Source organism: Pinus tabuliformis, chromosome 5_2 (genome assembly GCF_031772625.1).
Source record: "Pinus tabuliformis cultivar Carrire ecotype Pingquan chromosome 5_2, CPIR1, whole genome shotgun sequence".
Lineage (NCBI taxonomy): Eukaryota > Viridiplantae > Streptophyta > Pinopsida > Pinales > Pinaceae > Pinus > Pinus tabuliformis.
The window spans coordinates 602,281,856-602,293,537 of NC_142306.1; the positions used below are offsets into that span (position 1 = coordinate 602,281,856).

Sequence of the window (11,682 nt, forward strand, 5' to 3'; positions counted from 1 at the left end):
TGAGGTGTCACATTCAATTTTAGCTTTTGTAATATGGCCATGAGGGGACTATTCACACCAAATTTGCATGCCAAAAAAATTCCAATTTCATGCCGCAAGAAGAACATACTTCCTTTGCACATTTGACATGGTGCATGTTTTACTGCAACTGACTCTGGTATCTTCATGATTATAAATGAAATATGGATTATGGAACCATGTTAAATCCTAATAAGAATGAGTTCCAATTGTAAATAAGGATTCAGACAGTAAAGTGCAACAATTTTGTTTTTGAGGTATCACACTCAACTTTAGCTCTTCATTATTATTGATGCAAGATGGAACCATGTTCAATCCTGATAAGAATGTATTAAGTCACAACTAGACTGTTGATTGAGACAGTGAAGTAAGCAGTTTTATCCCTGAGGTATCACACTCAGTTTTAGCTTTTGTGATCTGCCCTTGAAAGAACTATTCAAACCAATTTTTTGAGATCATAAAATGCTAATATATTGCCAAAGAAGAAGATAGCTCCTTTGCAATTTTGATATGGTCAATGTTTTCTTGCAACTTACTCCTTGGAATCTAATGACATTTTTGTTTCATTTGGTATGGTAATACAATGACTTATAATAGGATTATTTTTTATCCTAATAAGAATACTCTATCATGAGTATTTTGATGAGTAGTTTTAGACATATTTTATACTATGTATGTAGGTGTATTTCATTAAGACCTTTCAAACAAATGACTTCGCTCATGTCCATTAAATTTTTGGAACATTTTGGAATCTACAATCCATATATGGATGACCATTCTTGCACTTTATTGAGATCTTTTAGACAATTGACTTCGCCCATACCCCTCATATTTTGAGAATATTCTGGAATCAACATTCAACATATAGGTGGCCCATTTAGAAATAGAGCAGTACGAACACATTTATAAAAAATACTCAGAAGATATCCGTCAAGCAAATGGAGAAATTGTTGATTTCTAAATGTGCTTATTGCATTTCAAACTCATTGTGAAAGGAAATGCGATCTTCTCAAGTATAGGTCTAATTGTAAATCAATGTCCAACTTGCACACCAGCTTGAAGCTTAGTCACCACAAAGTACATTGGCTTATAACATGCTTTTCCTGCAGTAACAAAAGTTATAACAATAGTAGATGGATTTGTATATGCTCAGGAAATTTATTTATGTCTGGCATGTAACATCAATACATCTAAATTGAAAATCGTGAAATACTCTTTTTACATTAAAAAATGCTCATTTCCAAGACTTGAGTTTAGACTGAAGGAGTTATAGCTTGTATTTTGTTCTGATTCAGTTAATATATCTGGAATTTATTTCAAAACAATAGTTTTATAAGACAATAGGAATAATCTAGGACTCAGTGGTGACCTTTTGATAGATGCATCAAGGTAGTTGATATTTTCAGCGATACACATAGAAGGTGAATTTACCAGTTATGTTTTTTGTTAGATGAATATATATAACTTCTAACTTTCCAAGATTCCTTTAGCATTGTTCTAGCTTCAATCAGTTCTCAGGAATATGAAGGTAGAGAGGTTGTTCATAAAATTTGCACTAACGATCACATACATCATGCATAATAGTAGGTGTGTGAAACTTCTCAAGTATCATAGGATTTATTGTGCGTTTCTGTTTTCATGGTCTTTTTTATTTAAAAAGTTCAAATGTGGCATTATGAAAACAACTATTCTCGAATGTAAAAACAACACCAATAATTGTGTTTCCATTTTCAATTCATTAGTTTCTCAACTAAAATCTGGATGTAATTTTCTACATTGATAAGAAATATGATTACAAACACATGTATCTTTCTTCTGCATGCATTCATTACCTCTGTGTTTATATGATTGAGTTTGGCATGCATTCAATGCTTATGTGTTTATATGATTAAGTTTGGGGCATCTCTTCAGTTGCAACATATTTCTATCCATTCTTTTCGGCACATGTCTTCCTTTTCATATTTGAATGGCATGGAAGCTCCTTCTCATTTCAATAGAATGTTTTCCTCATTTTTTAATCTAGCTCCTTCATAGGAAGAGGAAGGTTTCTTTGGCTGATGAGAAAGGTTTGTTAATGAAAGGATGTATGCTTTCTAATGTATATATGAACCTTTCATATATGTCAGCATGTTATTGGTTTGTGTGTTGCTCACACCAACTTGTTCTAGGTTGAAATATGTTTCCTTTATATTACAAAAGTTTTTGATATAGATTTAGGTCATAACTTATATGGATTACATATGCATTACTTGTTGAGAGGACCAAGAAGCAATTTTTGCCTGTGTTGGAAGGTACAATGACTTCTTATAAAGACATAATTGTTTTTGTTTCTAATTGGGGTGATTAACATCTCCTTGTTTATACTTTGGGTTATTAACACCTCTAGACAACACTCCTTTCACAAGGCAGTCTGACCATTTTGTGTATGGTGTCCATCTGCTTATTTGTTGCAAGACAAAGCTTTCCAGTGGTATAGAGACCTCACATCTTTTAAAGCTTCAAAATTTTTTGGAATTATTTATTCAGTTTTTAACTTACATTTGGTATTATTCTTACTTATAATTAATTTAAGGAGAACAAAATACAATATTGCATCTTATTCATGATATCTTGTCGAACTATAACACTACTACCCTACTAGGTAAGAGTTGGCTAATGAAATTATATCTTCAAAACACATGATAAATAAACTAAAGGAAGCTTCTATGAGTAAATCAAAATGCACTTCAGTCATATCTATGTGTCATTGAAACACTAGAATGTATCTTGAAGACTTGGTCAAAGGTAAATCACCACAGGATGAAGAGGAGTTGCAAAGTTATAACTCTGCTAAAGTACAACTCAAAAAATCTAGTGGAGAAGAGATTACGATATCAAGTTTCCAGGGAAAGTAGAGGTGGTTTCTAGTGATGATCAATTCAGTAATGCTATTAATTCACCTGATTGGTAATGCATGCCTATGAGCCATTTATGTTATATCTACTTGTTGTCCCATTTTAAACTTCCATGTTTGTTCATAGCACGAGATGAAAAACTCCTCGAATAACTTGATTTATATGTGTATCAATATGCATGCCTTATATGTGTATGGATATGCATAATATGATCACAGCGTGGAAGTCACATCACATTAGCATTTAACACAAAAGGAGGCATGATTTAAGCATAAAAAGGAAAGCAAGTTCAGTTAAAGATTTCAAAGATGCTTTCTTATATGTCTAATGCATTGTTAATAGAGAAAGGAAATTTTTTTAAGTGATGAAAAAACTATCTCGTGTAATTTTTCAAAGAAGGTTCGTTCAATATAGAAAACACTGAACTATCTAGGGAAGAGGAACAACTGGGAGAATATGGTCACAACTTGGAAGTGACATCCACCAGCGTGTGGCACAAAAGGAGGCATGACTTCAGCATAAAAATATGGACAAAAATGCAACAAAGGGTACAAGGCTTGGAAGTTTTAGCAACTAAAGTCAAGGGATTTGAAGGAGCCCTTTGGGTTCAATTTATTTTTCAAGATTAAGTGGCCACACTGTTGGACTCACCATGCCTTTTGTAAAATCAAGTCTCTGTTATTGTATTTATCTTTCAGTTTTTCACAACTCCTTTCTTATTGTTCAGTTATGAAACTTCTGAGGCAAACTTTCCTATATTTACAGTCATTTGAGAGCTGATTTGTGGTACAAGTTGCCTTCTATGATTCAAATTTCCATATAAGATTAAAAACATTCTAATGTAGTCCCTCATATCTAATATTATTATGCATTTATGAGCTAGATACTTGTATAATGATCTGAGCGTGAATAAAGAATTCCAAGCAAAGACCAGTCTACGATATATATAGTTATTATGCTATGAAATGGATTATTTTCCTCGCCTTGAATATCATGGGAGATGCTCTATAGACGTCTGAATGAAGTTAACTTGTTGGATTCATTTGCTAATGCCCAACATATTATCTGTTCTACCATTAAATGGCTAAAGACCTCCACACCTATTAGTTGTATATGATATTTGTGTTTATCTTGAAATACTAGTCATTGGAATTTTATCATTATTATTTGAAGTTATATGTCCTTTAAATTTCCTTTGCAATTTTCATGGTATAAGAATATGCTTTTGCATTATGTTGTAAGGGTGACCAACGGATAAGGCCTTGATCTTAAGATCTCAATCTGAAAGTATGTGCCTATCTTCCTTTCGTCTAACATCATTTTTTATTGCAAGCAACCATTGTTGTAAAGATATCGTTGAAGTGGCACCGAGCTCATAAGATATCCGAGGGTCAAGCTTTCTACCTCAAAAGACATCTTAAGGCTTAAAGCAGGTAGGTTCTCTTTCAAACATCTAGAGGGTGCCTTGGCAATATTCCCCTAAACAAGAATGTCTGAAGGAAAAAAAATAATTGTTCCATATAAAAGTGTTTGTAACTTCATCCAACTTCATTGAAGCATTCACACATCATTAGCTAGCTCAACCATTGAAGCATTCACACATCATTGACTAGCTCAGAATCGTGTTTCATGAAGATTCAACACTTTCAAGTGTTGGTGTCAGGGGTTGTAGACATTAGTTGGTTGTTTTTACTATTTAAAAACTCTTAACTACTTATGGATCATGTCAGTTTCAGTTAGGGGTTGTAGACATTAGTTGGTTGTTTTTACTATTTAAAAACTCTTAGCTACTTATGGATCATGTCAGTTTCAGTTAGCATCTTCAAAACATGTATAACAAATATATTATACACGCTATCATAATTCCGTTCTAACAAATCATCATGTTGAACAAGGCCTAAAATTTACCTAAAAAAACTTTTGCAATAATTCCAATGCTAGCTAAGATAGTTTTTTTACGGCCACAACAAACTATCTGTAGGTTTTCTGGAATTTTGGATGCAACAGAACCATCAAAATCTGATCTCAATGTATACGAGTATGAAAATGCATGGTCACAATCTCCCCACTAGTAAGAGAGTAAGAACCTCACATGTTTTAAAAGTGACAAGTTACCTCTCAAACTAAATAGGCAATCATTGTTTTCAATTCAAATCCTATCTAATCAGTGATTCCATATCCATTCCCTAATTAAAATTGTAAACAATACCCTTATCTCCTTATCTTCTTGTTAGATAAATACAATTATTTTATTCAAAGGATAAATTAAAAAACCAAATAAATTACCTTAGCACCTTTTGGTGCAAATGCTAGTTACCAACAAGTTTGAAATGCTTCTTATGAAATATAGATTGATGGATGTGCACATTCAATTGACCCTTTATACGAAGATCACCGGTAATTCCGCTGTCCGATTCTTTCGCTGGCAATGGTCAACCGGGATCGTTTACCTCACGACGGGTATCTACGTTTTCATCGTCAATTTTCGATCGATCCTTTACATGAAGATCACCGGTAATTTCGCTCTCCGATTCTTTCGCTGTCAATGGTCAACCGAGATCGTTTACCTCATGACGCGTATCTACGTTTTCATCGTGCGTAATTGACGATCAATATGCTAATGGCTGTCCATTCTAATTTCATATTTTACGGGATAATCGGGTACTTGTAATCTACTCTGATTGTCCAATACAGATCATGGTTAAGTAACGATGGACGGTGGTTAAAATTATTTCGTAAGAATGGACGGCAGACAATATTATTAATATTATTAGTGCCCCTTAAAAGTTCCAAAAGGCAAAGAAAAGGCACAGACCAAAATTATCAGTCATACACTGTTACTGTGATGAAATAGTGGTCGTTGTCGCGTCCTGATTTGGTCGGAGAGAACAGAGAGATACGCGGACGGCAATATGAGATCACAAAACCCATGTATTAAGATCCAGCATCAGTGGATTCTCAACATCCAGTCATTTGGTCTGCAGGTAAATGTAGGGAAAGTGAAAGTAATTGATGGGTGAGGTTTCCAGGTCTCAGCTTCCTCTATATACTCTCTCCTTCATAGAATTTATGGAGTCTAAATTAAGTTCCATTCATTTGTTAGCGAGACAAATTTGGCTCATGCGAAAGAAAAGAATGGTGATGTTTCCATGTCGCAGCCTCCTCCTGATAGCTTTCAGCTACCTGATAACACCAATTTCTGCTGCACAGACCATGAAGGAGGATCATCGAAACACCACTTTCGTCCTCGACACATTCAATAGAAGCAATTTATTCTTGGGAGGGGGTGCTTCAATCATGCGCTTCGAACCCGTGCTTGCCCTCACAAATCATTCGAAATTCGTTTCAGGCCACGCGCTGTATTCGATTCCCGTGCAGATGAAAAGCAATGACACGGTTTCCTCCTTCAGCACTACCTTCGTTTTTTCAATGTTGCCTCCTCCCTCTGACGTAGGCGGACATGGAATAGCCTTCGTGATGATGCCCCACAGATCTCCCATCGGCGCTCTGCCAGCCCATTATTTTGGCTTGCTAAACGCCACCAGCTGCGGGCAGGCATCCAACCACTTGTTTGCAGTGGAGTTCGATACGACCAAGAATGTGGAATTCAATGACCCAGACGATAACCACGTAGGCGTGGATGTCAACGACCTCAAGTCAGTGCAGACCGAGCCTGCCGGTTATTGGGATGGGGCGGACAGCTTCCATGGATTGAGCCTCAGGAGCGGGCGGAACATACAGGCCTGGATCGATTACAATCATCCTCAAAGCCACCTCAACGTTACCATCACGTTAGCCGGGTTGCCGAGACCGCAAAGGCCGTTGATATCTCTGAAAATTGATCTGCGCAACGTTTTGCAAGAGAAGATGTTTGTTGGATTTTCAGCGGCCACAGGGGTCTTCGTGGAAGACCATTACATTATGGCGTGGAGCTTCACCACCGAAGGCACGGCACCGCCCCTCGATGTGTCGCGTCTACCTTCATTTGCTAACGTGTATTTCAAACGTCCGGACCCCGAATTCATAGCCGGCGTCACCGTGGCCACTCTTGTTCTCGTCTCGCTGGCTATTGGGGTGCCCCTGTTTCTGAAAAGAACGAGAAATAGGGAAACGATTGAAGAATGGGAGCAGGAGTACTGGCCCCATCGATTCACTTACCGGGAGCTCAGCATTGCCACCAGCAGATTCTGGGGTGATAAAGTTTTGGGGCAAGGGGGTTTTGGAAAGGTCTACAAGGGGGTTCTCCCCAGCAGCGGCCAAGAAGTAGCAGTGAAATGCATAACGAAGGAGTTCACGGAAGGAATGAAAGGGTTTGTCGCAGAGATCTCGAGCATGGGACGCCTACAACACCGAAACCTGGTTCATCTCCGGGGATGGTGCTGGAGGCAGAAGCAATTATTCATCGTTTACGACTATATGCCCAACGGCAGCTTGGATAATCTCATATTCGGGAACCCAACCAGAGTCCTGCCATGGCCTCGGCGATACGCGATCCTGAAGGGCGTGGCGGCGGGGCTGCTGTATCTGCACGAGGGATGGGAGAAAATGGTCATCCACAGAGACATTAAGTCGAGCAACGTGCTTCTGGATTCCGATCTCAACGGGCGTCTAGGAGACTTTGGCCTCGCTCGGCTGCATGATCACAACGAGAACCCTCAGACGACTCATGTGGTGGGAACGCTGGGGTACATAGCGCCGGAGCTCATAAACACAGGAAAGGCCACTACCGGCTCGGACGTATTCAGCTTCGGGGTTCTGCTTTTGGAAGTGGCATGCGGGAGGAGGCCCGTGGATTGGTCGAAGGGCGCGGAGGAAACGATTTTGGTGGAGTGGGTGTGGCAGCTGTACAGCGAGGAGAGGCTGCTGGAGACATCGGATTCAAAGCTGGGGAAGGGATATGATGCGTGCGAGATGGAGAGGGTGCTGAAATTGGGGTTGTTGTGTTGTCATCCAGAACCTGAGAGCAGGTTGGACATGCGCCATGTTTGCCAAATACTGGAAGGCGAAGCTCCCCTTCCCGACATCTGCATGGCTTCGTTAAACGTTAGTATTATGGATTCTTAACCCATATAGCTGGCCTCTCCGGGATACGTGACAAATAAGTCTGCGAAGTACAGGCCATGGCCATCTTTATTCCGATGCAGATTTTGGTATATTTCAATTGTAAATTTTGAAAATATCTTAGGACATGAATTCTGAAAATATTTTAAGATATAAATGTAAATATTTTAGTTATTTGATGCGATTGGGATGATTGAATATTTCAAGTGGATGAGATTGGGATGATTGAATATTTCAAGTGGAGGATGATTGAATATTTCAAGTGGAGATTTCTAAAATAGTTTAGAATATAAATCATTTTACCCACTGGTTGTAAATTAAATTCTAAAATAATCTTAAAATTTACAATGAAATAAATCCATAATAAAACTATCAGAATGAACGTGAACGTGCCAATCCAGCCTCCGCTGACCCAAAATTGCAATAGGTTCCAAGGTCAGATTATAATATGCAGTCATTGGGATACACTGGCATCCAACAAAAAATTGGCCCATTTTATTAGGAAATTGATTTTTTATTATGTATATGTTTATTATTAAATATTAATCTAATTTTATTCTTATTTTAATTAACCATCTTAACCATTAACGATTAGATTTTTTCACATTAATATGATGATTCGTGCCATTTTTAAAAACATTTAATAATGAAGTCTTAAAGAAATGTATATATGAAAGTATCTAGAGTGAACTCTTTCGTGTATGGATCTATGTTATTAGAAACAGGAAATAAAATAAGAATGGTACGAGAAACTAAATTCGGAGGTTTTGCTTATAAGAAATAAGGAGAGAGAAAAAATAAGATTAAAGTTTAATAATAGAAAACAAAATATTAATCATAATAATGTTTTTAATTGTGAAATTTAAAAAATATGTATCAATTCTAAAAAAATAGCAAACATTTATGAGAATAAGAGATTTGAAATATAAATAAATAAAATGTATATTTTTGAATATGGATGTATCTTTAAAGCCATTTCTAATCATTCATATGCAAAATGCAAGTAAACTTAATAATCTAGATTTTCGAGTTCATTTTCTAGAATGGTTGATGAGCTTGAGCAAATTCTGAAAGCATTATTTTGGTTAGTAGACTTCTTGTTATTATCAAGCATGTCTTCAACATTGTCTTGTAGCACCTTAAGTGGAAGCTCATGATCTCCATCATTTTGTGAAACACCATAATCTCACATTTTCGTGGGTCTAATTTTGTATTCTAGTTGTTGTCGAGATAACAAGCATAGATTTGAATGTACAAACGCCAAATCTTGTGCCTTTTTTGTGCATATGCGATTCCTCTTTGTTGAATGGATTAAAGCATATTCACTTCAATTTATTTCACATGTAGATGAACAAGTTACCTATGAAATAAAATTAACATTATGTTACCAAAAGACATTTGAAATATTAAAAGGAAAAAAATCCAAAATGAAAAGTAGACTTAATTACTTAAACAATAAATTAATACACTAAAGATATTTGTTATCAAGCATACCTTTGAAAGTAAACAAATAGCCAACCAATGAAGCAAGGGAGTCTCTGTACCATATTACAGCCAAACGTCTATGGCACTGAGTTGTTCTTTATTGTATGCACAGTCATCATTTGCAAAGAGGTCTTCTGATCTCAAATACTTTCCCTACTTAAATCATAAAGCAGTGTGATCCTAACGATCGTAACACCTACTTATAAAAGTGTTCCAATTTTTTATCACTTCTACATCTGAAGATGGTTGCTTATGAAACCATTTAGGATTGAGTAGGAAAGAAATTGAATGAAGAGGGCTATGTATATTTTTCCATCTTGTTAGACTAAGTTGCCACACTTTATTTATGGTGTCTTTGTGGATCTTAGAATTTTCATCTTCCATTATGTCATAAAATGTCTCTCTCATTTGATCCATACTCTCAAACATATTCCCTAAGCATAGTTGACCACTATCAAATATGTGAAGGCTGGAAACAATATGTGTAATTCCACTCTCCTCCAAAAATCCTCTAAAGAAAGACCAATAATAATGTCCTCAACTTTTGGGCCATCCTCAATATGAGAACTCTTCCACCTCTGTCAATCCATTGATATCACCATCTTTCTTAGAGATTGATGCATTTTAATAAGGTGTTGAAGCATAATGAATGTAGATGTAAATCTAGTCTTGACACATCGAAGAAGTTGAATATTTTCATATTTCCTATAAATTGATATGGATGTTGCATGATTAACAATAAAATTTTGTGGCATCTTTGCTTCAGTTATAGTTTTCACAACCTATACAATGTTATTAATATATTGCATAGAACAAAGAGTAGAAAAATTATTGGGTATTCATGAGATAGTAGCACAATTTAATGCCATCCATGCCATTGAATCCACTTCTCCTAACATTCATGCTAAAATGCAACGGGTATTAGATCGCCACTAGCAGGTCTTTGACAAACCTAACGAGATCCCACCCTCTAGGGGTGAACATGATCATAACATCCCTTTTCTCCTAGGTACCCGACCATCCAATGTTTGCCCCTATCGATATCCTTTCACAAAAAATAATGAGATTGAAAAAATCATCAAGGAACTCCTCGAAGTCTGTGTTACTTGTCCCAACATCAACCCTTTTTCATCTCCAGTGGTCATGTTTTTAAAGAAAGACAATGAATGGCACATGTGTCTAGACTTTAGGGCCCTTAACAAGCTCACTATCAAGGACAAATTTCCTATTCCAATAGTTGATAATCTACTTGATGAACTGCATGGTGCCAAATTTTTTACTAAGTTGGACCTCCGCTCAGGCTATCACCAAATACATATGAAGAAAGTTGGCATTCCTAAGATAGCCATCTAAACTTATTATAACCACCCTCCTCCCATATCTACCCAAGTAACCGACCAACTAGGGTAAACATGTGACGATAGGCTACTATGATATGATTCAACCTCCTAGGTATTCTTAAGGAAATGGAATCAATGGAAACCCATCAAAAATACCTTCCACACTAGCAACAACACTCCCAAGAGCCATCCCAACCACACAAGTATCATGCCCCTGGGTCCCACTGAGTTTTTAAGCTATTAAACCTCTGGACGCTCCCATGTTATGGGCATGCTAGCGTCCAGAGAGCTCTAGACACTCCCATGCTATGGGCATGCCAGTGTCCCGAGAGCTTTGGACGCTCCCACAAGCCTGCATGCCTGCGTCCAGGGACTTTTTCCAACAGACCTACGCCAAAGTCCACGGAATTTAAGGCACCTTTCAAGCCCAGAATTCTGGCCACTGCCCAGAACTTGTTGTAACTCCTGGAATCCATTAAACACATGATGACAAGACTAATAAAACAAATACAAATTCCAGGACTAGGCTTGACCATCCCCAACCTAGATTGACATTCTATCAAACACTTGGCATCAACGCAATCTACATGTCTAAAATAAAAGACAGAGCATGAATGATTGAAACTCTTATGAGACATGATAAGAAGGATCACCACCTCTCCTTTGAATTGTTATGACATCAATTAGTTCTTGCATCCATCATTTTAACAATTACAAGTAAATACATGAAATAACCATGACCTGAACCAGTCAATTAACCATGCTTATAACCAGCATAAAGTCAAGGAAATAACAGTGAGATAACAACCATTAAATCCACATATTAATAAGTACAAAAATAAGAGAACTTAGCTTTTATTAAACATAGACAAATCCGACCAGGG

The 11,682-nt window shown here is 36.9% G+C and overlaps 1 pseudogene; it reads left to right on the forward strand.

Annotated features, from left to right (window-relative positions):
• The first annotated feature begins 5,790 nt into the window (after positions 1 to 5,790).
• LOC149160439 (L-type lectin-domain containing receptor kinase IV.1 pseudogene) lies at positions 5,791 to 8,105 on the forward strand (annotated as a pseudogene).
• The last annotated feature ends 3,577 nt before the right edge of the window (positions 8,106 to 11,682 follow it).